The sequence below is a fragment of the Crocodylus siamensis genome, chromosome 8, assembly GCF_052110815.1.
Source record: "Crocodylus siamensis isolate JL-2025a chromosome 8, ASM5211081v1, whole genome shotgun sequence".
In the NCBI taxonomy this organism is placed as follows: Eukaryota; Metazoa; Chordata; order Crocodylia; family Crocodylidae; genus Crocodylus; species Crocodylus siamensis.
Genome location: NC_143402.1, coordinates 70,676,966 through 70,703,216, shown reverse-complemented (window position 1 = coordinate 70,703,216; position 26,251 = coordinate 70,676,966).

Genomic DNA, 26,251 nt, shown 5'->3' with positions numbered 1-26,251 from the left:
GTCGTTAGCTCTGTTTCCTTTGGTGAATCTTGTGATGCCGGTTCTTTTCTCCCTTTATGAGCTGTAAGTATCATTTGTTCCTTCTTATTACCTGTCTGTCTGGTGTGATTACTTTATAGGATCTGGGAGTTACTTAATGGGAAGCTAGTGTTTTTTGTTTCCATGTTCATCCATCTGAAATAAGCACCATATATTTGTTGTGCCGTTGTGGTAACTTCATGGAACTCTTGTCATAGTAGCATTTTTGTTTGAGTTGTCAGGTTTTTTTTAATGTTTTCACATTTTCCTGTTCATTTTGATGACTATCATCCACAAGATTTGGCAACCTGGTTTTGAGTTCCTTGTTACGCAACATTTCTGCTGGGGACAATCCATGTTTCATAGGTGTTGCCCTGTAATTTAAAAGTAACAGGTAAACAGCAGTGTGTGAATCTGTACCTTTTTTAACAATTTGTTCACTATTTGTACTCCATTTTCCACTGGAACCATTGGATTGTGGATATTTAGGACTTGAAGCATTGTGGTGGAATCCGTATTTGTCTGCCAACTCTTTAAAATCAAGACAGTTCAATTGAGGTCTATTGTCTGTTCTTACAATTTGTGGAATCCCATATCTAGCAAAAATCATTTTGATGTGAGTTATAACATGGTTTGCTATTGTGCTTTCAAGCAATGTAATTTCAGGACAGTGAGAATAATAATCCACCACTAATACCTACATTTTTCTTGAGTGTATAAATAATGAATAAGTCAATGCTCACTTGGTACCTTGAAGCTACGGGCTTCTCTGTGACCATCATGGGCTCTTTTCTTTGTGCTGATCTGTACTTTAGGCATGTTGTACAAGTCTTTGTAGCATCTTCTATGTTATCATTTATGTGGGGCCAATATAGAGCACCCCTTGCTGTCCTTTTTCATTTTTCAATGCCCCTCATGTATTCTGTTTAACATGTCTTTCTTTAGTACTGCTGGAACAACAAGTCATGAGCCTTTGAACAAAATACCATCCAGTACTGACAGCTCTTTCTTGAACTGAGAGTAGGGGCTATGTGTGTTTTCCATCCAACCAGCACAAATAGCTCTTATCACTTTTTGCAATGCAGTGTCCTGAGCTGTAGCTTCTGCAATTAGTGCCCACATTTTACCTGTGACAGGAATCACTTCTTTAATTAGATTAACATGTACTGCATCTGTGTATGGAAGTCTGTCATTTTCTGTTGTGTCATGTTCTGGACAACATATCTGTAATAAGTAGATGTTTTCCTGGCATGTACTGTATGTCTAGCTCATACATTTGCAGTTGAAAGAAAAGTCTCTGTAATCTGGTTGGCATGTCTGATAACCCATTCTTTGCTGTAGTTACCAAAGGTTTAAGATCACTTTCAGCTATCACAGGCTTCCCTAAGAATGAACTTGTTGCATTTTGCCAATGAGGAATTCTTACTCTTCATTGCTGCACAGAGCATGTACCTGCTTTTTCTTGTGTGTTGCATCCTGCTCCTTTCTGCAAACTTTGCAAAGTGATTGAATATTTTGCAATTGTTGCAGAGCTTACCAAATCCATGGGCTTGTGGTAACCCCCACAGCTTCCCATTGCTTCTTCAAGCAATTCTCTCCTTTCTGTATTGTTTTGTGATGCCTGCAATTTTTGCAGTCTTGTAATCATGTCTAGTTCAGCTTGTTCTGCTTTTGTCTCCAGCTTCTGCAGCTTGGCATTCCTTATCTCAGCCACTTAGTACATTTTAACTACCTTTTTCATATTAAGCTCAGGATCATCTCGCAGTCTTTTCTTGAGGCTTGTATCCCTTATGCCTAATACTATTTGGTCTCTGATCATGGACTCTTTTAGGTCTCCAAAGTTGCATGTCTGGCTCAGTAGCCTGAGGTCTTTAACAAACTCCTCTATTGTCTCTCAGTGTTTCTTCTGTCTCATGTAGCACTTACGCTGTTCAAAGGTTTCATTTTGTTTGGGTATACAATATTCCTCAAACTTTTTTATTATTGTGCCATAGCTTTTTTGTTCTGCTTTTGACGGTTGTAGGTTATTATAGAGACAGAGCTTCTGGGCCTGCTATATTATTTAAAAATAGTTATCATGGGTGAATCTTCCTTCTCTGTAGGTCCACTGGATGTCATATATATGGTGAAAATCTGCTTCAATTTCTTTCAGTTTTCTGCTGCATTGCTGGACAGCTTTAACTCCTCTGGAATTCTGAGATGCTCTAGGGAGCGGAAGTTTCTGTCAAGTCAGCTTATTGCAATTCTATTTATGTTGTCACCAAGTATTTGAACCACGCTGGGTGAGCTAATGATTTTGTTGGTCTTAAGGGTCCCCAGACCTGGCTGCTTTTTATTAGACTCTATAAATTTTAAGTAATAAATAAATCTCATTTGAAGTAATCAGCAGCAATAGACTTTCCATCCTGTTACATCAGACATGTTCTTTTTCATCTGTTCAGTTACAAGACACCACAGTTTCTTGCCAGATACTGTCGTTAATTACCGACAAGTTAATTACTGCCCTATCATGATTTACTGTGGCCACTAGCCATCATTTCCAGTTGATCAGTGCCACATTCTAGAATGACAATGAAGAATTATGCTTCAAATTGGATGTGAAAGGAATGAGAAATCCAGTTTAAAAAAGCAAACTGAAAGTGCAACAAACCCTGGTAAATTTACTTCAGAATAGAAAGGCAGTATATTAGACTATAAAAGAAAATTGTTTGTTTCTTCTCCTGTTATTTTTAGTGTGTATCTTTGAAACTACATTGATCACCAAGACTACCAGTTCATATAAACTCATTCATACTTGTCCACCATCTCAGTCTTATTTGTCTAGTATCCAGCTGTTGCAGCTTGTCATAAACCTAAATTATAAGCTCCTCAAAATGGGGCTGTCTTTGTTTTTATGGTACACAGCAGGTTTCTGATGAAGGCCTCTAGCAGTGACTGCAAAGCAAATAAATATATTTATAATAACAATAATGCTAATATCAGATTGTTTCAATTCCCTCATGAATTCTGTCTGTCTACCACTGGTGAAATTGTGAGTGTTGTGTCAGTACTTCTTATTGGGCAAGCAAAGTGAGCGCTAACCTACTTGAGGGCATTTCTCTGCTTGTCTGTAACATGATAGCTTTTGAGTGGCACATCTGATTACAAAATCCTTATTTTTTTCATTTTTTCTTTTGTGCAAAATCAGTAAAACCAGAAGGGGCATACAAGGAACACACAAGCCCCTGGCTTACAATTAATAGAGCTTTTGTTGTTCTCAAAAGACCAAGGAGTTAAGCTTATAGAATGATAAAGCTTGTTTATTCAGAAAGCAGTACCTTGCCTACAGTTCTGCGGTTCCCTCCTGCAATCTCTGGACAAATGTAACAACTTATACATAACACTCTTAAAGGTATCCACACATCTTCCCCCTTTCCATGTAACTTATCCTCATGCAATACTAACATTGGCAGGTTAGTTCAACTGTTATTCCCCAGGCTGAACCAACACTCATGGCCACCCACGCTGAGTGGCAGGGCATGGCATGGCTGGCATGGTACAAGCAGGTACATGGCACAAGCATTGCTGGCTGCTCATTACCATTACCTGCTATATCTGTAAGGGAAGCAATAAGACAGGACAGGTAACACAGTAAGGCATTTGTTTCCAGGGTTATTATAAAGGAAATAGCAACCTGTGATTCTGCCCAAGAACACTTTTTTTAGCAAAATGAAGTTTTTCATTGATTACATAAGAAATACACAGATTTCCCAGAATCACACTGAAATGTTTAAAATGCCTTGGGTTCCCTACATGCATTTATTTGCTGCTATCTCTTCCCTAAAGCACCCCACTCACACAACCATTGTCACCTTCTGATTTGCTCTGGTTTTGTAGTGTTTCAGACCAAAAGAAATCATTAGGTTATCTGGTCTTTCGTACATGACATAAGTGACTCATGACAGATTTGAGCAGCAAATTCTATTCCCAAATAGTTCAGAGGAAGAATGAAAAGGTTCATGGGCATCCTAGGGATCCCCATTTACAAGTTAAAGGTCCTGCCTTTGCTAAACTCACCAAGCTCTGGGATCCATCAGCCTTTACACAAATGCGCCTCAGGTACAGAATACCATCAAAGGAAATGATCCCAATTCATGCTTGGCTTCTACCTGGTATAGTCATTGAAGCCAGTGGAAGAGGAGGGTGAAGTGGATGTCAAGAGCTATGAAGCACAAACGGTGATGAACTCATATCTTTTCCAACCCCTTTGAACCGGTATAAGTGACTACGCCGGGGCAAAGGAATGAAGAACAACTCCCACCAACTATAAAGCAAACTGCAAGACAACCAAATGCCGGGAGGTAAGAATATAAGCAGTTAAATGTCTGTCAGGACAATAGAAGGTACCAAACAAATGCCAAGGTACAAGTAACAGAAAAAGTTTCCTACATCAACCTTTGTTGACCTCTATAGGAACCATCCCTGTGCTGTGATCCTGGCCTTCATACAGATCAAATACTGAGAAATCTTTGGTTATGTATATACTGGACTTGGGGCTGCAAAAATTAGGGCTGTATGAAGCTTTGGGTGGTAATTCGATTTGGAGGAGGTTCGGCCTGATTTGGTGGCTGAATCTCCGATTCAAATCAGGGGACCAATAAAAAAGGTCTGAATCAATTCAAACCTCTCTGAATCTTTGGAAAAGATTCACATAGCTTTGATGATTCGGGCAGTCCCCCAGCAGGGAGCTGCAGCTGTGAGCTGGTAAGTACTAGGGATTGGGGGGGCTGCGGGAGTGGGGAGGGGACTATGGGGGGACCCCTGCTATCCCCCAACCCCCCCACACTTCCCCAGCCCCCCTGACCTTCCCCAGCCCCTAGTACTTTAAAGAAAAGCCCTGGTACTCACCGGGTGTTGCTGGGCAAAGGGGTGATGCCTGCTGCCCCATACTGCCCTACACTGCGTGGGGGACACTGCATAAGCCCTCCAATGCCTTCCCCACTCCCCCAGCCCCACCATGGGTGCCCCACCCAAGTCAGCTCTGGCCCTTTAAGAAAAAAAATAATGGAGAAAATCCCTGAGACTCACAGCTTCTGGTGTGGCCTTGGGGCTTTGGGGAGCTTGTGCAGCGCCTCCCACATGGTGTGGGGTAATGGAGGGCAGTGGGGATCGCCCCCCACCAGCAGGAGCAATGAATGCAGGGCTTTTTTCGGGGGGGGGTTCGTAAAAGGCCAGAGCTGGCCCAGGTGGGGCACCCGTGGGAGGGCTGGGGAAGTGATGGGGGGATCGGAGGATCGGGGGGCCCATGCAGAGCCCCTCACACAGCATGGGGCAGTGGGGGGCAGTGGGGATCACCCCCACAAGCAGCAGCACCCAGTGAACCGGGGCTTTTTTTTTTTCCAAAGAGCCGGAAGCTGGGGTGGGGGATTGGCCTGGCCTGGCTGATTAGAAGAGTCGGCTGCTGCCAAATCTCCGAATCAGATTCAACCAAATCGAATCAAATCACTGTCCCCTGAACTGGCCGAATCCGAATCCAAAGTGAATACTACCCGCTTCGCACAGGCCTAACAAAAATACTGTTTGGATGCTAATGAATCCCATAAAAAAGCAGTGAATTGTGTCATTAAATTACAACACAGCTGTTTACTTCGCTCCATGCTCAGAGGGGTGCGAAAAGATAGACATAGATACCTTTCTGCTTTTCAAGGGAAATACTACTGCTTGGTATTATGTGGTGCTGAGAACTTAAGAGCCTCCCTCCCCCCAGTACCAAATAAAGATGGGAAAGTATAATCGGAACTACAAGACCTCAGTAATCTCATAGGAAAAACTTACTGGACCACCTTGCTGTGTTGTGATCAGCACATCAAGATACCTTAAAATATACATGCTACAGATATTTGGGAAAGATATTCTCCCTTCTCCCCCATGGGAATGTTTTGACTTTTGTTCCTAGTGCACTATGATTGCAATGCACCTCCTGGTCATGGGGAAATTAATAATGTATTGAATGACTGATATATGAAATGAATCATTGTTGTATATTTCTGTGGTTTCAAATCTGTTTGTTCTGCAAAGCCCTTTGTTCTAATATTTATAAGATGTCATGGTAAAATATGTTTTACAGGGAGACATTAAGAGCATATCAGTCTTTTGTGAATAAACCATAGCTTCAGAAAATCGCTTTGAAGTACAACTAATATGGGAGTTTCAGGTTCCTATTGTGCTTAGTTCCTAGTAGCTACTAAAAATAATTACTTGTATCAGTCTAAAAGGTCAAAACAGAATTTTTTTGCAATTCTTTCCTAAAATATTCCATTTCTTGTTTGTTTTCTTACAATATTATCGACTCTCATTTCAACCCTGTAGAATTCATCCCTATAGAATGTCTTTAAACCAAAAATAAAAAATTTATGTTTTAAGCATCCTGTACTTTGGCAGCAGGCACCACATTCTGTTAAAGCCTATATACATTTGAGTCTCTGCTATAGAACCCTATCGGATTAATCCCTGTTTAAGTCTATAAAACTTTTTAACCAGAGGAAACAGAGGGGGCTTTACTTTGGATGCTTTCTACCAAGCATTTGCAGGTGATTTGAATCCCAACAGCCATACTCAATTCAAACTGAATGATGAGAAAATCTCTGACAAAACTATAACATTTTGCAGCAAATCATCATAGCAAAAAAAAAAAAAAAAGCATGTTGCTCAGTATAGCAAATCTGAGTTTATGTGAGTCCCCTTTACTCAGGAAAGCAGTCCCATGGAAGGACAACATAAAACTATATATTATCATTAGGTCACCTATTTTTAACTACAGCTTGTACCATTTAATTAGGGTTTATATTGTTAGTCTAGTGTACAGCTTGTACCCAGTTCCATTTTTCTCCAACAACCAGTGATTGTGAGAGAGCATCACAACCCCTCCATAAGCTAACAGGCTTATCTGAAAATAAGATTTGCCATATTGACACTGTAGCTCAAGTGACAGAGGTCCATTAGCTGCGAGCAGTTACATGCAGCTATTTCCTAGGGATCAGCCATTGAGAGGAGCTGAAGTAGAGGGTGAGCAGTACACACTTGGTCCCGTACAGACATTACCCTTTTACCAGTTTCATTGATTGGAAACTGGTCTGAACCCATAACAGAACATAAATTCAGCACACAGACAGCTTTAAAAATGGTACACCCTGGTCTAAGATTGGCAGCCTGTATGCTCCCCTGCCCCCTACCCCCAACACAGGGCGAATGTGTGTTCAGTTCACTACCAATTTAAACTACACCACTTGCAGATTAATTCTGCCTCTGCTTTTTGAATGTCTGTACCTAGCCCTGAAGACTAAGTTGCAACAGGCCATGAAAGTATAGCTTGCCTGCCTTATAAGATGACAGAATTGAAGAATTGAATCTGGTTCTTCTTTAAAAGGCATATTGTGTAATCATTCAGTGAGAGGTGCAAGATTCAGTGCAACTTGAGTGCAAAATGATATTGAATCAAAAGGGTATAAATTTACACCCAGTTTACACTGGTGTACGTAACTGCAAAACATGTGAAGTAGAGACTACTGAGTGTCTTCACAGAAAAGCAAGAGGCAACTTTCTTTGCTGGTAAAAACCAGGAGTTTCTAATTTGTAACAATATTTGAGGCCCATAGTGGGAAAGGAGGCTGACGGTCAAAGGGTCAGGTTTTCCCAATATGTTATAAATCCACTCTTCACAATTCACTGCTCTCACACTGCTAACGAGAAGAACTCAGGAAGGAGGAGAACCATACGGTCGGTGTAGGAGCAAAAGCTTTGAGAAACATATTCAAAAAATTAATTAAATAGTGAGAATTGCCCGTTCGGAGGCTCTGCACTTTAACAGGGTCAAGGAGATTATTGTGCAGTACCATAGTCCATTTTTTTTGGAGGACAGGACAGGACAAGAAAGGCATAAAACTCAGAGGAAGTTTTAAAACTGAGACAAAGATCAATACTCCAAATATACCGACAAGGGCAAATGGTCAGCATGTTCTCTCCGTAAAAAAGGAGAGAAAGAGTGATAGACAATGGGAGGCAGAAGCTATTAAGGTTAATAGTAGCAACATTTTTCTTTTCCTCCCTGCTTTTCAGACAGTGAATTCCTGTAGAGAAGCAACACCCCCCCCCACCACTTATAATGGTCAGATTCATGCCAAAAACCTCAAACTAATTTATTCTGTATAGATTAAGCAGGGATAAGTAGCAAGAGTTCAGCCCAAAGGCCAGTAGCAGTGTGAAAAAAAAAGAGCAAATGTAAACTTGCCGTTGGCCTCCAGTTCTTGTGGAGAGCCAGTTCCCTCTGAGGCCAGAATCTCTCATGGATTTCAGCATTTCTCAACTTCTAATGGACTTTGGATAGGAAGAACAAATTGCCTATGAAGTAGTACCAGCTCTTGCCCATGACTCCTTATCTTTTCTGAATTCTCAAAAAAAAAAGGCATTTATAAGCCAAGTTTCCAGGAGTCACTCAGGGAAATTGTACCCCACAAAACATAAGTGTGAGTATAAGCTGGATAAAGTGCTCAGAAATTAAATCAAACACATAACCATACAGAAGTCTGGGGCACATAGACCTGATAAAAAATGGTGGAACCCAGTTTAAGATAGTCCTGATAGATGTGCACTCAGACTTATGTGAATTGGTTTATTGTTGTATAATGAACTTCTGTACCAGATCCCATACCGAATCAAGTTAGATTGCATCCTGCCAGCATCCCAAACTCTTTTATAGGGCTCTGCTAGCTCCCCCTCACCAGGACTTGGCCCACACTCAGTTGCAATGGAGCACCCAGCAGACTCTGCCCCTGGGCTGCCACAGAGCCAAGTCAGCAAAGCCTCTGTCCCCAACCCTGCCTCTTGCCTCTGGCCAGCTGTCAGCCCCAGGCAGGACAGAGGTGGAAGGGGGAGCAGGGATCACAAGCTACTGGGGAGAAGGCAGTGTCAGTGGCTCACCCTGCAGTCCTGGCCTGTCCCGGTTCCACCTGAGCCCCGGGAACCATGCACTGGAGTGGCTCCAAAAAGGGCTTGGAGGATTGTGTCTGGCCAGGCTGCAGGGCAAGCACACCTTGCTCTGCTGGCTGCCTGCAGCGACAGATGCCTGTGGCTGATGGATGACACAGCAGTGCAAGGACATGTGCTTTCTGGGAAGCCAATCAGGGGTGGGCTGGCCACTTGGCTGTGCTCAGCAGTGTCTGGCAACCTGGAGAGACCACTGGAGGTGTTCAGAAGTGCCCCAAACCTTCTGACCACATCCAGTGCAGGCAGCCTGTGTCCCCCCACACCCAAGGGTAAATGTGTTCTGTTCACTCCCAAGCTAAGCTAGGGCACTTCTAGTAAACCACATAACTTAGATCAATTTTGCCTCAGGCGTTTTTGGATGTCTGTACCTAGCCATAGAGTCCCAGTTTGCCAAGCCTCCTGTAGCACAGTGTCTATTAAGGTTCCTCTCTCTTAAACGGCATAGGGCCTAAGGCACCAGTGATTCAGTCGTCCATCCACAGCTCCTAAATCTGAAAGAGAACCAGTCTCCCAGGCCTGATCTGAGGCACTGGTGTGCTTTGCAGGAGGTATTTATACGTTAGTTCTCTTCTCAATGCTCGTACGCGTCTTTTCAGCATCCACTGACATGCAGCTCCCCCCACAATTAAATACAACCATTTCATAAGGCAGAGCTGCACCAGGAAAGAGTGCACATCAGAAAATGATCAGTACAGCACTTCAATATTGGGTGGGGAGGGAGGGAGGAGATAGACAGCATAGACTTATCATAGCATCCTTGCCAAACTCCTAATTTCACCAGGAAACTTTTTATGTTCACTGTTAGATCTTGATCTCAGTCTGTATCACAAAGAGAAAGAGAACATCTAGTAGCAATACTATGTTTTCTTGCATACAACATGCGCTTTTCCCCAAAAGCGAGCTGCTGGAAATGACTTGGCCCATCATATATGAGAAATACAGCAAGATCAGTTTCTGCCTATTGCAGGCAAATCTGAAAGTAAAATCTCTACATGCCTCATAGGGAAATGGTTCAGCTCCCTAAACTGCTGCTACTCAATTACTTCTTGCAAGGAAAGACATTTTTCCTCATCTTGCTTTTTAAAAACAAGTTGTGTTGTACATAAGAAAATACGATACATTCCCAACATCATGACTGGGTTAGTAATGAGTACTGACTTGGATTGAAGTGTGCCACCAACAGAATCAGAGACATTTCCTGAAGCAGCTAGCTATACCTTGGAAGCCTTCCTGACCTGCCCTCACCCAGCTCGCTGCAAGACCTGATAAACAGACAAAAAAAAACCCAACCAAAACCAACAACTCATAGCTTGAGGTAGTGTCATGTCAATCTATAAATTATGCACATATCCCTGCAACACACAGAGGTTAGCAAGCTAAGTAAACCCGTTACTGGTTTTGCTTCATTTAACTGTCTGCTTTCAGTTGGAATTGAACAAACAAAAGTAAAAAACAGAAAACAATTAATTTCCATCAACATATTTGTCGCAGCCATCTGTTCTGTGCATTTGATTGCAGCAAAATCTAACACAACCATGGCACCACTATTCTTCCAAATAATTATAGGGTCTGTATATTTATCTATATTTATATGCTGGTGACTAGAGAGGGCAAAGAATTTTGTAACCACTTAACTTCCCTCGAGATCACTGATAAGCGATGTACTAAATTAAATGTGCAGTAACCACTCATGTAGACGTGCCCATTAATTATCTAAAGGCATATTCCATTTACTCTAAGGAGCTCAATGTTTAAAAAATATTAATTAATCCCTAGGAGTCCCCTTCTCTCAAGGGGAAGAACTCTTACATTTATTTAACAAATGGATGAAACAAGGAAGAAAGAGCTAAATTTGCTCTTTGGGTATCTCAGGACAATTTCATTGACTTCAATGGCATGGTGTCTACTGACTCCAGTAGTGAATGGTATAAAAGTCAAACAAAAGTCAATGAGAGATAGGAATAGCATTCAAGGGCCATTTTTTCCAGTTGCCATCTTTAACTACATGGTTCTACTTTCTTCCCATACGGTATAATGCCCTGAGCGCCCCGCGTGCTGCTGCCACCACCTGCTGGGGCTGTGTGCCATGAGAGGACTGGGAAAGGGGGCCCCACACCCACACACTGCCCACCCAAGCTCCACACTGCCACTAGCCCCAACCCCACGCTCCCCCCCAGTTGCAGCCGCACCCTCAGCATTTCCCTATCTGCTCCCCAGAGCCAGCAGGAGACCAGGGAAGCTGAGCAGAAGTTGCATGCTGGGCAGCTGGGCCCTTCCACCCCATGAGGGTGGGAACATGGCAATATGGTACATTTGAGGCTGTGTGTACATATGGGTGCCTCACACCCACCCTTGTGGATGGAAGGGCTGAGCAGGGCACAATTAGTTGGTGGGCACTACGGGCTGCGTGAAAGTGCTTGACAGGCCGGATCTGGCCCGCAAGCCATATTTTACCCACCCCTGATTTAGTTAGTGTCAAACCATTGGCAATGAGTCAAGGGTGCAGATGGGTGCATATGCACCTCCTAAGAAAAGGCACCGCCAACATTGCCGGTGGCGTCTGCGGGAGCTCGCCACCGTCATGCCCCTGCAACCGCCAGAGGCACATGTCATTCATGTGTCAAATTATTCTCTCCCTTAAACTCTTTCACACTCCTTGCCCTCCAGTAGAAAGACATATCTGTACACTCACACTCATATCTGTACACTCACACACTTCGACCAATTCAAGGTGATCTATAAAAAAATAAGGGAAAAAAGCTAATATTAAAAAGTGGGAAAAAAAAAAGAGTATGGTGCCAAAGTTTAAGAACAGCTCAAAGATTCACAAAGCCTCCACAACAACTTAATTTATCTTGGTAAATGATATGGTACTTTGGAACAAAGCTGAAAAGAGTGTGATGCCTGAAATTAATGAAGTGTAAGACAGGGAGGTGATCTGAGGTAAAAACTGCTGTTGATGAGACATTAACAAAGATGGAAAATCATGAAGCTAGTCATCTGTTAACACAAATATTGAAGAAAAAAAAAAAAAAAGGAGATATGCCTTAGTAGTAAAAGGTGTACAGTGTACAGGTCTTCAAAAATAAATACAGCATGTTCATCTCATTTAATGGTGAACAGAAGACGTTTTAGTTGTAGCATGACCTGAATGAGACAGGTAAGGTTGAGAACAAAATGTATTAAAGAGGTTATTATTGACATAACTGATGTCTGCTCAAGAAAATGCCCAGGTCTGGAAGGGGAACATGAGTACCATGGGCTAAAAGAATAAAAGGTTTTGTCAGATCTGTATGGTAAATTTTTCCATGCATACTCATTTTGGACACAGTAGTTTCTGGTAGGAATAAAGTATAAGTTATATTTTATTGCTGAGTTTCCCAAACAGCTTCTTCCATAAACCTAGAACAACTCAGTCAGATACAGGCGACCCTCGCTGTTCACAGGAGATATGTTCTCTTATGCCCCATGAGTAAGGCACTGCATTCATGAACGCAGTGTCCCTGGCAGCTGGGGAGGTGGACACAGCTCTGGTGGCGATGGTGGGAGCCCGTGGGCGGGAGCAGGAGTCTGGCGGCAGCAAGTGCGGCGCTCCAGTAAGTGCTTAAAGTGCATTTAAAATGCGGGTTCGGCATTCGCAAATATTTGAAACGGCAAATGCCAAATCTGCAAATAAGGAGGTTTTCATGTACGCTGGCATGCCTCAATACCTTATTGAGGTGTCTGTCTTACCAAAAACTGACACTTATGGAAGAAAACAATGCAGCAGGAGCTAGGTAGTTTAATACCAGGTTAATAACCTGACTCTATGCCATAGATCAGCTAATCATTTGTGTACAGGGAGTGGAGCTAATGCTATGCTTAATGTTAAATGCGTACTTGAAATTATGCACATGCTTAAGTGCTTCACTGGATCAGTGGCAGCGTTCACAGTTTTGCATGACTGAACTCCTTAAACAGCACCTAGGAAAACAGTTAATGTAGGAAACATGATGTTTACAGTGTGCTGTAACTTATGTTAATGAAGTAGATTGGACTCTGCTAAAAAAATCTGTTGAACAACTGTCCATGCCCACAAATTAATCCCTAATCCTTTTCTGGCCTTATTTGGATTTATAGTTATGATAGTGCTAATGATTAGACCAAACATTATTTTTACTCATGCCAGTAGACTCAATAGGCCAAACCCACACAAAATGTCTATGGATTTCACCGAGACAATGGATTTCAGTGAGACAAAGTACATGCCCCAAAAGGAATTAGCCTGAATAAGGATGCAAGATGTGGCTGATACTTTCTTTGATGCTTTCAAAGCATTGTAGAACCAATTAATTGATCGAGATGACTATTTAACAAGATACACGAAAGCTTTAGATTAAATATCAGTTTAGCAAAAAATGATATCGCTGCTTAATTGATATCAGTGAACACCCACCATTCACCTTGAACCTGCTGCGATCTGTGGCTCTTCACCCTTTTTAATAAATAATAACAATAGCAATAACCATAATAATAATAGCAAGCCTCTTAAGGTTTAAAATTAAACACTGAAGTTCTTTTTATGATTGTCAAACTGCTATCTCACGCTTTTGTGAAGGCTCAGACTCATAAGCAAAATGCAAACCCAGTATTTATCACAATGTGTGGGAGATGAGAAAAGGTGCAGTAAGAAACAAGGCAACACAATACACATGAAATGAAAGAATGTATGTATGCAATGTATTAAAAAAAAAGTAAAAGACTTAAAAAAAAAAAGGGGGGGAACCATAATAAAATGCCTCGGCTGTTGGTACAGTATAAAGGCAGCGCACAGGATTAGATAAAAAGCGTAAGAAGATTAAACCATAGTTTATTCAGGAAATAATAAAAAAGGAAGAAAAAGGGGACAAAGCAGAGAAGGGCAATTTACTTTTTTTCTGCTGAATGGACAATAAGGGGGAATATTCTCAGTTAAACTTTTCATAATTGCATAGAGCTGCCTTCAGTGCTGCAGGGACAGTCCAGTCGTTTGGTGTGAATTTATAGGAACGCTAACACTTCAGAAAGGTTTTGGCAATTTGAAAGAATTATATAGCAAACAAATGATACTAGTTGTGCTTTGCATGCATAGAAGTAGATCCAAGATGTCACACAACTCCTGTTAAAATTAATTATATCTGACCCATTGATTTTGATCACTGGCATGGCAGACTAACAGATAAGTGAAGTCTACTGAGATCTATGGCCAAAGATTCATTCAGTAGAAGCAAGATCATGGTCGAAAGACTTCTTATATTTGTCTTTTTTAACACCAGAAGAGCTACTATCACATTCCTAAGCCCAGCCAGGAGGCATGTCTCTAATATAAAACAGAGGAATGATGCAACAGAGTAAATGTACCATATGCCTAGGTCCCAATTTAAAGCAGTTTATTTCCGTAGTTCCTAGTAGGTCACATACATATTTACTTCCCCACAAGCCTCCAACTCTACCACAGATAATCCTGTATGATTTTGAATAAATATTTTGGCCTCCCTATGACTAAATTCCTTAAATATTAGAAGGGCTTTGTAGTAATACCCTACCTCACAGAGTACTGTGAGGATAACTTTATTAGAAGATGCAAAGGATACCCAGATGCTACTATAATGCAAACTGTGCGAGTCCCCAAGATAGATCAGAACAAAAATAATGAAACGACAGGGATTGTAGGCACACACGGTGGGTGGGATGTTCATAGGTTCTCAGACTTGACCAACCTCATCGTGTTGAAATCCATGGTAATATTCTCATTGACTTTAGTGAGAGCAGAATTGACTTCAATCCTCATTTTTGAAAATTTTGCCCAGTTATTATTGAATAATATACACAGACCCCAAAACTGAGTTTGCCCACAATTTCCTATCACAGGACCAAATTCTGTTTGTCACATACAATCCCCCTCCCTTCCCGCCCACTGAAGAGGATGACTTAGGCACGTAGGAATCAGCCTAAAATGCTGAGGCCATAAAGAATATTTCCTGCTAATCGTGAAACAGAAATATAAAAAAATGGGAATTTTTAAACAGGAGATATATAGGCTATTTCTTAGCATCTTGCAAGTTCCTACAGAATCAGAGCATACAGGACAAACCTGGTGTAGGATTAAAGCTAGCAAAACCGAGTGAAGTCAATAAGAAGATTGTACCAGGAAGTACTACAAAATGGCAAGTAAAGACACTGCCATAACACTGGGTCCAACATACTTGCATTAGAAACAGCCCAAGGAATTTGAAGAGGTTAGTTTCTAAATTGATGCAAATCAGTCTAATTCCAGTTGTCAGTCAGAGATACCAGCTAAGAATAATGATCCAGGGTATTTTTTATGACTTAGCGGCAGGGCAGGGACCCAGGAAAGAAATTAAATAGTTTATTAAATTTAGTTTTTCATACATCATCTTGTCTTACAATAACATGCCATGCAAACAATTTATAATGGAAAACTATTCCCTATAGCATTAGCTTCAGAGAGAAACATCTTTTCCTTCAAAACACTGTTTTATATTGAAAGATGGGGTTTATTAATGTTATGAATAGCAACTTATGAGTTTTTGACCATTGAGCCTAGTAGACAAGAAAAGACAATTACTAGCATCTGACAAAGTAGACTGTCGTGCAGAAAAGCGCTTGCCTCTGAATCCATTAGTTTAAGGTGCCACCCTGCTCTGCCTAAGTATTTGGTGTTACATTCCTTTAAAAAGCATGTCTGGCAGGGGGAAACTTAGATTTGTAATATTAAAACACATTAAAACTGAACACACTAAAGTCTTCTCAAGCACCATTTTGAAGTTTAGCATGCAAGTATGGCCCCGAAACAGTAATTTCTGAAGTTTTTTCTGCAAATTTAAAACTAATTTTTTGACTAATCGTGGTGGGGTAGAGGCTTAGAGAGAAAGCATTCTGACACCGCAAAGAAAATCTAGAGATGAATATTGAAACATGGCTGACATGAAAAGTCCCTTTTAACCATGCCATGGAATACAGCAACCCATAATGACCAAATAAAAGAGCCAGTTTGCTCAGCTGGGTGGTACTGGGGAATTGGGATCAGGAGACCCAACTTCAATTCCCAACTTTGACACTGAGCTGGTTTGGGACCTTACTCATTTCCCTTTTCTGTGCCTCTGGTTTTGCTCTCACCCCTTGTCTGCCTTGTCTATTTGGACCTTTGGGATAGGGGTTGTTTCCCATGATGCATTTCTGTAGCACCCAGCACAATGGGTTCTAATATCAATTAAAGTTTGTATCTGCTCCTGTACTATAAAGCAATATTAATACTGTTTTATATACACCCTGCACAAAATGCAGGATAGTAGAGAATCAGCCTCTAACTACTAATTGGCAATCTTTTCTGCTGTCTTTTGGTTTCATGTTAATTTATAAAAATACACACAGTGGTAATTTGGGTTTTCCTGCTATTAATCCCTTACGTTATCAAAGGGGCTTGGACTGTGTTTAATGCAGAATGGATTTTGGACATCCACAGGCCAATTCCTCCAGGGGCAAGAGAAGAATTAGGATTAATGGTAGGCAATTGGTAAACTGCAGAATTAACAGAAGTTGGTGAGTAAACCGATTCCCAATACATATATTCATCAGTGGCTGTGTGTTTATTGTTTTTTAACTGAAACAAAATGAACAGTGCTGCCTCATCTTGCTTACAGGAAAAAAAATTATTTGACTCAGGAAAAAAACCCTTGATTTAAGACTCTATACCCTTAAAAGAAAATTTTCAGACACAGTTCTGCACCACTTGTCAGGAAAGCCGATTTGATGAACAAGCACTGAGCAGGGGAACATTTTTAAAGCACCTGAGCTAGATCTTCAGCTGTTGTACATTGACACAAAGTTCTTATTTCAATGAAGCTACACAGATTTACCTATCTAATTATCTTGCATACCCTGTGGCCATACAGGTAATTAATTTAACACCATAAAACATTGACGAAAACCTCTAGTCTACCTGAATCACAAGGCTTTTAATTTGCCTGCTTTTATGAAATGCACCCAAGTTCTTCATCAATGAGACACAGGAAAAGTAGGCCAGGCATTTTCTTCAATACTTAACATAATAAAATAGCATGACCTAGCTGAAAAACATTAAAGGCCACATGACTGAATATTGATCCGTGCAAGCAGGTGTGCCTAACGAGAGCAGACTGCTTGAGTCGATGACTTGAGGGACTAATCAAGTGAGTAAGGTTGGCTTCTATCACTACAATGAATCCCTACATTGAAATATCAAGGCTTTAATTTGAAAGCCACCACCTTCAAATGACACTCCCCATCTCCTCCACTTTTCTATACAGCTATTCTCAGCTATAGACTCACCCCAAACAATCTTTTTTGCCCAGTGGGCGGTTAAGTTAGCAGGTAAGTCCAGGGGAAGGCAGGGGGAAAAGGGGAAGATTCAAGTCATATTCTGTCCATTTTTCCGACTCAGTTAACATCACTGAAGTTCACAGAATGATTTGCGCACATAAGGTGATCCAGATTCACCCGTGGGCTTTTCCTTTATTCCATTAGTTTGACATACATATTGTGTCAATTTATTGAACTCTACATTGTGACCCAAATGTTCTGCAAAGTAACCAGTCAAGATAACACATCTCTCGGCATCACCGTTTCACCTAAACTCCGCATTTCCCACCCCCTCCTTCACATAGAACAGCAGCTTGATTTGAACCCTGTTAAAAGCAATCTTTCCTATTACTTCAAATCGGGGGGTGGACCAAGCTCCAAAGGACTGTGCCTCCACTGCTTTCAAAGGCAGAAGGTGTGGGCTTCACAACATTTCAAACTATCCTTGTAGCAGTACAAAATGGCCCACATACTGTCCATTCATTTTTGCAGGTAAATTATAGAAAGCCATTTAAACATTTCCCACTTGTCACATTGTGAGTACCACTGTCCCTTCAGAGTACCACACTTCTGCCAAGTTTTTCCTCTATGGTGTGGTTCTGTGGGACTGTAGGGAAAAGAAAGAAAGTAAATACCATCACCCAAAAGAAAAAAAAAAAAAAGATCTGCTTGGGCTGTGAGGAGACAAGAGGTAAGAACATGATGGAGACCTAAAATTAGTATCAGAGGTTATACCATGACTGTATTGAACTCAAATGAGAGTCATGTCACTGACTTTAGTCAAGCCAAAATTATACCTCTGGACTTTATTACTGTGCTTATTCATGCGGCCATGCTTTTTCTTCTGAGCTTAGTACATCACTAGCTTTCCAAATTATTTTCCAGCCTAGGCGAAATAACATGGCCAATTAAGACGGAAATGATCTCTTGGACAAAGGGCTTTGTCCACAGCAGGATCTTTGCTATTAGCAGAGATGATCAGAATAGTAGTTTCAAAAGCACAGGTTTTTAGAAACAGATGAAAGTTGACATCGTGGACAACAGCAGTGATTAAAAACAGTTTTCCATTTATTTTGGCTTTACAATGGCATGTTCCCTCATCTTGGCCTATAGTCATTGTAATGATTTCACAACAAATTTATTTTCTAACTAGGACAAAGCAGACCCCCTACTGTGAACAAGAAGAATTAATTGAGTTGTATTCCATATAGTTCTCTATAACTTATTTCATAAAAAGCATCTGAAAGTGAGCGTGATACAATAATGACACCATTTATTCAATCCTTTAAAGTGTTATGTCCAGCCCAAGAGCCCCTAAAAATCTCATGTTCAAGCCAGGTGAAATATGTTTCTTGTAAAAAGATCATACAGATGTTTTATTATCCTTCTACTTTTCTAGTTATTATCCCATTTAGAGTCAGTGTAACACTGGACTTTGACTTTTCAAGTAATGAATACGCATAGTTTCCAATGAGTGCAATGAGAGTTGTGGATACTTAGTAAACATTTTGTTTAAAAGGATACAGGGAAGTGTTATTACCAATCAAAATATGCTCTGAAGGTTTTTGGCCCCACTTCTTCTAATCTGGCAACAGAAGACAGTCAGATAGCCAGTATAACTCCCCAGCTAGAGATTCCTCCTATAAGGGAAACTGCAAGTGGCACGGAGCCAATGGGGATGGCTAGTGCACTGCTGTGTTTTGGCATTTATTAGAGCTGGCACACCCCTTCAGTATATTCCTATGAAAAAAATACCAAGAGAATCCTTGGAGCTGCTTTAAGTTAAGTGCGCAGGGCGCCCTGCCCAGCAGCTTTGGAAAAGATGGAGATAAAAGGTACTACATCACCAAGTCAACCTTTCTATTTCTCTGCTGAGCTAAGAAGTCTGGAGCAACAGAGACTCTGAAAAGGAAGATACCGGCACAAGCGTTCTGTGCATCAGAACATATTGTCTTCAGAGTCACAAAAAAGTAAGACTGGGAGAAAAACCAAAAATGAAAAATGTACCCAATTTTTTAAACTACACATTGTGAAGAAAATCAGTATCGTCTTCTCCTTTGCCCAGATAAAATCATATATTTTCCTGTAGTCTATATAGAAATACGTAGACTACATATTCCTAGTAGACAGAGATCTGTTGAAAGGGGCACTGGCTGTTGCCATTTTTGAGAATAATATATTGTTCTCATTAGCAGCAGGTGGCAGTCGTGAATTTTCACAGAGATGGCCCCTAGGTCACAGAGAAGCTTTTTGGTTGAAATGGGCTTTGATTTGTCAAAGCTGAAAGGGGCTTTAGGGACTGTATTTTGTAATGGGAACTTGAGGGAACTGAACATGAGGATGCTGCTTCGAAAGCTGTATGGGAACTCCCAGGCCTTTCCATTCAGTGAGTGAGAAACCATCTGACTGACTTCATATTCATTCTCTATAGTCTGAGAATTTCCTCATGTATTTTATCAATGAAATGTCCTTTCGCTCTCCCCACAAACACTGAGGACAGAATACGTCTTTTTTTTCTTTTTAAATCAGGAGGCTAGTACTTCTATTTCAGTTTTCTCACCAAGCAGCCATGATAATGGATGGTAAATCACTCAGACTATTTAGCAAAGCTTCACTCTCTAGTTTATAAAAAAGGAGCATCAGAGAACCAGATTGCTTTTAATGGTGACAGAATAGTTTTGTGGCAAAATGTCTACACTTTCTACAGTGGCCTTTAAAAAAGCACATGGCATCTATGTGTCTGTCACATGTTAATTTAAACATAAAGTAGGATATGAGGAATTTTATCCCAGCTCCCACAATCATGTGACCTGCCATGACAGATGATCAAGATCTAACATGGCAGGATGCATAATTTTTTGGATCGCATAGTGCACTCAGGACCTTTAAGACTACGAACAGACATTCAACAAGCCAGAGCCTGATTTGATTCAGTCTCTGCAGGTTAGTCTAACCTGCCTAGGTTGAACCGATTTGCAAGTGCACAGACATTCCCTCTGGACTGAGGAAATGCAGGCACATGCCTGCAGTTTCTCAGGCCAGGTGCCAGGGGGCACTAGAGCATGGCCCTGGCTGCGAGGAAGCTATGCTGGTGGGGGAGGGGTGGAGGAGGAGGAGGCATGGCCAGCCTGGGCAGTAGCCTGGAGTAAACTGGCCAAGGAGGAATTAAATTTCCCCCTTCCTGTCCCACTGGCAGGAACCCAAGCCAGGGTCCACTGGTAGCTCTCCCCTTGCTGCTGCCTGGGGCCAGGCATGGCCAAGCACTGGTCGGCATGGCTCCTGAGGCAGAGGGAGCAGGGAGGGCATTTTTTCCCCCCTCTACCCCTGCGGCCCCTGGGGGACCACAGCTGGGATCTACCCACTCTGACCGCCACTACCATCTCTTGCTGTCTGCTTGAGGCAAGCAGCAGAATAAGCCCCACTCCTGCCCCAGACACTGGTGGGGGAATGCTGGCCCTGCAGTGTGGCCCCCTGCCAGGAAGAGGCTTGTGCTCCCCAAACACCATGACAGGGGATGCTGCTCCTATCAAGAGCTGTGCCTAGTGACAGAGGTAGGGGTGTGGCGAGAGGCTGGCTGGCAGAGCCCCTTAGGCAAGGGGGCAGGGAGGGGTGTTATTCCCCCCTCTCTCCAGCATCTGGCAGAGGGGCAGGAGGAGCCTTATTCTGCCTCTTGCCCCAAGCAGGGAATGAGAGGCAGCAATGGCAGTCAGGGCAGACAGATTGTGGCTGCAGTCCTCCAAGGGCAGAGAGCTTAGAGGAGGGAATAATCCCCCTCCTGCCCCCTCTGCCTCAGGAGCCATGCCGGCCAGTGTTTGGCTGCACCTGAGTCCGCCACTGCAGCAGCAATGGGAGAGTGCCCTTTGGACCCTGGCTCAGGTCCCTGCCGGTGGGACAGGGAAAGGGGAATTAAACCCCTCCTTGGCTATTCAGCCCAGGCCACTGCTGGGGTTGGTTATGCCCTCACTACTGGAGCAGCCCATGGAGAAGAAGTGCAGGTCGATGCTGGTGGAACAGGGGAGGCGGGGGAATAAACTTCTCCCCTGCTCCCTTCCAGGTGCAGCATCTGGGCAGGCCCCCACCCCTACCTGCCCCTGCTCCAGCCAGGGGCCAGCCTTGCTGGACTGGAGCAAAGAGTTTGGCCCAGAGAGCATGGTGGGATGCTGGGGGCTCTGATTTAACTTAAACAAGGAAGGGGTCTGGGACAGACACTGCATAAACTGGTTTGAGCTCAATCAATTAAGTTCCACCAGGTTTATCTCAAACCAATTTTGGCCATTTTGAAACTGGTTTATGTGCACTGGACTAGTGCTCTGTTACAGGTTTAAACCAGTTTGTGTGTAATATCTGTCCATAGCCTAAAAGCCACACTGTGCAACTTATGGTCTTAATATCAGACCCAGAATCCTTATAACAGTACCTTTAGGTCTAATCATATTAAATGCTAGAAATACACATAAAAGAAATGTGGAGTTCAAACAGAAGACAGTATTGGTTCCACCAACTAATTTTTTTTCATAAACATTAGAGCACCAGTATAATGTTATGCCTTTTAATTACAGGATGGCTAAAAAAGTTATTTTGTCTCCTGTTTCTCCAACTTGAGATGCTACACAGGCAATGTTAGTTGCCATTTTTTATTTAAATGATTAGATGTTCACCTTGCCCTTTTTAAATTTGTAGAGATGATCATGTAGAGATAAGCATGTTGATAAACTACCATTACTTGTTTTGTACTTAATAGACTATTAATAAACACACAGCAGCTACACACAATTTATAGCCAGAATCCTCTCAACCATTATATATGCAAGCAGTCTCATTGGCTGGGTTGAAAAATTGGTCAAACCATTGCCTTAAGTTTAGAAATGAGAGTGCCCATCACTTGATGGGAGAAGACCCTTAAAAAGGAATGCAGTGACACCTATAAATGAATTTGCTTTTCATAAGAGACCACTTCTAATTATCCCAAATGACCCAGCTGGAACCTTAAGGTTTCATTATTATAATAATAATGTATATGACTATAATTATATATCATACCGTAGTGACAGATGCCAAGGAAGTACTTTAATAGAGCAGAATAGAAATCCAAAGTACCAAACTGTAATCAAATTTACTTGCAGGCTGAGAATGCCATAATGAAAACTGAGATATACAGTAATAGCTATCCATGGAAAAAAACCACGAACATGCAAAGACAAAAAGCTTCCCTTTCCCCTTGAGTGTAAAGAGACTTGTGTTCTTTAACAAGTCACCTTAATAGACTAATTACATTTTTTTCCTCTACCATTTACACTAATATTTGCTGCTGAAAGCAAAGATATTTTTCTCTGAAGGAACAAATTGTGCTGATAGCAATATTCAGTGGGATTTGTTTTATTATCCCAGGCATCTTTAATATTAATACTGTGCAGTCAAGGTCCTTTATTCTTCTGAAGGCAAGCAACAAAAAAATTGTACAAGTAGAGGGATGTACAATAGGTTCAGCCACAATTGTTCTGGCACTTAGAGTCTCATTATCTGTTACATAGAAATACAGAGAATGTCCTTAGTCTTAGAACACAAGCTGACAATTTCTTTGTTATTTAGTTATCTTTGGGCAGGTCAAATTTACATAATGATACTAATTTGTCCTGAGGAGTTATGTCATTTCTAATTACACTGTAGCTTGCCATGAGATGGCAGCACATTCATAGCTAGCTACACAAAAAGGTACGCATGAATAAGACTAATGTACTTTATCCAGTGAGAAAGGAGTAAAAAAAGGCTTTATTCTATACGCCCAGAATATATGTCTGTAAGGGAAATTTACTTTTAATTTTACTTCACAGATTTAAAAATTTGAGCTCTTGTTATAGTCACTGAGCGACTAAAAAGGACAAATTTGCTTCTTCAACCAGTAACGTGGTTTAATCCACGTTTCCACTTTCTAAAGCCTGTTCCATTTTAAGCAGTAGGAGTACTGCAACCGTCCTCAGTAGCCTTTGTATCACATCTTCCTTGAAGAGTCTGATTCAAGTATACATCAGGGCCCTACTCTACTAGGTGACGAATGTATGGGAAACCAAGGAGAAATGTTCAGGGATGTTGAAGCCGTTCTTGATTAGTTAAAAATTACCTCAGTGTGACAATGGGTGCTTAATTTATTAACACTTTCAGCACAGAAATGCCTATCTTCTAAATTTTGGAAATTTTTCATTGTGCAATTGAAATGAAGTCATTCATTTTCCACACAAGCACAGAAAATGTATAGGTTTACTGGTAAAGAACTGCCAAGTGCAAACCTCAGACAATCAATGAAAAACATTAAAGTGTAATTATGGTACTTTATATTACAATCCCATAATTATCCCAATAATTTGCCCAAAGTAATATAAACGGGGCTTTTTTGAGATTCAAGTAGTGAGCCTATAGATACCATCATCCAAGATAATAGCCTGCAATCAATAAACCAAAAAAAAAACACCCCACAAACGCCAAAGCTGCCTCCTTTTCAACATTTATCTGTGGTCTATAAGTACCCAATGACTTGCACTCCTACTGATTACCTGCATATAAAGTGCTATTTGGCATAATTGCATTTGAATTAGAAAAAAAAAACGCATCCATCAAATAAATTCCAGATTAATACATTTCTGATTTTACAGCTAAAAGGGATGACTACATCATCCCATCTGACATCCTGCAGGTTGCAGGCCATCAACTTTCAATAGTGTTTGATCACCTATAACTTGTGCTTCACTAATACACCTTAGCATACTCGATTGATTTTTCTTGCCTGTGGTAGCATGAGACTAATTCACTGGAGAAAGGGATATATGAGTCTACTGTCGCATGAAAGTGTACCTGATTCTGTTCTGCAGATCCAATATTTCTCCCCCTAGTCAAACAAATATTTCAAAGTGGGGAAAAAGCTGACTTGAGATAGTGGCCATTGTTCACTGGGGCTAGGGACAGAAGTTACACATAAACAGGTTTAAGTGACCAGAAATGGTTTAAACCTGTAACAGAACAGATGTTCGGTGCACATAAATCATTTGGAAAATGGCTGAAATGGATTTGAGAGAAACCCGGTTGAATGTAGTATCAGACTTAACTGATTTTGGTCAAACTGGCTTTTGCAATGTCTGTCCCAGACCCCTTGCTGGTTTAAGATAAACCAAATACCCCCAGCATCCCAGCATGCTCTCTGAGCTGGGTGAGACTCTCTGCTCCACAGCAGGGCTGGCCCCTCCCCTCTGCTCCCTGGCTGCAGTTCAGCAGACTGTGGGTTGCTCCCCGCTTCCCCTCCTCCCCCTCACCACTGCCTGCTAAGCAGGAATTCCCCCCTCCCCTCTGCCTTGCGGAGAGGTGTCTGTCTATTAGCTAGCAGACCACGTGCTAGTTACGTTCCATGCTGAATCAACAGATACAATCAACAGGCAGAATCAACAGGTAGCTGGTAATATCCCTCTTGTTGTTTTCTTAATGGGGTGATAAATACTGAGTTAGGGGGTGATAAACAGTTATCAATTCCATCCTGGGCTAATCAGAGCCTCCTGCCGGGGGGCCTGCCCCCTCCCTCTCCCAGCTCACTGCTGTGGAAGGTTGCTCTAGTGCTCCCCAGCTTCTAGCCTGAGTCACTGCAGGCATGTGCCTGCATGTCTAGTTTGTAACTGCACAGACATCCCAGTTCAACCTAGCCAGGTTAGACTATCCTGCAAAGACTGAATCAATTCAGGCTTCTTGAATGTCTGTCCTTAGCCTAACAGAACAGAAGCTCAGTGCACATAAACCACTTTCAAAATGGCTGAAACTGGTTGAAGAGAAATCTGATTGAATGTAGTATTAGACTTAACTGATTTGGGCCAAACTGGTTTATGAAACTTCTGCCCCAGACCCCTTCCTGGTTCAAGTTAAATCACAATACCCCAGCATCCCAGCATGCTTTCCACCCCTGGCCAGGGCTTTGCTGTCTGTTCCAGCAGAGAAGCACTGGGGGGAGGGAATGGGGACAGGGACTGCCCTCACCCCTGCAGGCAAACCCCAGCTGGGGTCTAAGACAATGGAGGGAGGTTAAACCCACCTTCCCTGAGTACAGAGCTGCCCTGCTGCTAAACTTACTGAAACTTACTGCTGGCTGTGACTGTGGACTACAAATCCCAGGGGCACCTGTTAGCAACCTTGCAGAGTCCTGCTGCTGTGGCTCTGGAATGCAAACCTCAGACAACTTGTGGGCAGCAGGAAGAGGAAGCAAATACACAGCCCATGCTGGCTATGTGCCAGAGAGCCATGCTTGCACACCCCTTGGCTTCTGGCTGAGGCACTGCAGGCACGTGGCTGTATTTCCTGAATCAGAAGTGAATGTGTGTCCAGTTGTTTCTCAGTTTAATTTCTGCAGTTTGGACTAACTTGCAAAGACTGAATTGATTCAGTCTTAGGCTTTTTGACTGCCTGTACTTAACCTGGAAACCTCTCTAATTATTTCAGTGAACTTTGGATCGGGTCCCCATTTTTTTCCTCAGATTTTTGCAAGTACATACATATTTACAGTGGCATATGTATATTTTAAATATATCTAGCTAAAGATATTTCCATAAGATTCACAAATGCAAAAATCACTATGATCTAGCTTGTAATAATTGTACAAAATCTCTAGCATTCCAATAATACATTGCATGATTGTATTTCATGTCATTTACTTCTTTCAAACAATCAACATGAAATTTCACATACCCAAATCTACCTTCTTTCAGTATATGTCACCAAAAACCACCCCTCCCAGTAGAGTAATGAAGCAGTGGTGATCAGAGCATCAGCTCAGGGCACCAACCCTGGGGAGTTGGGGTAGATG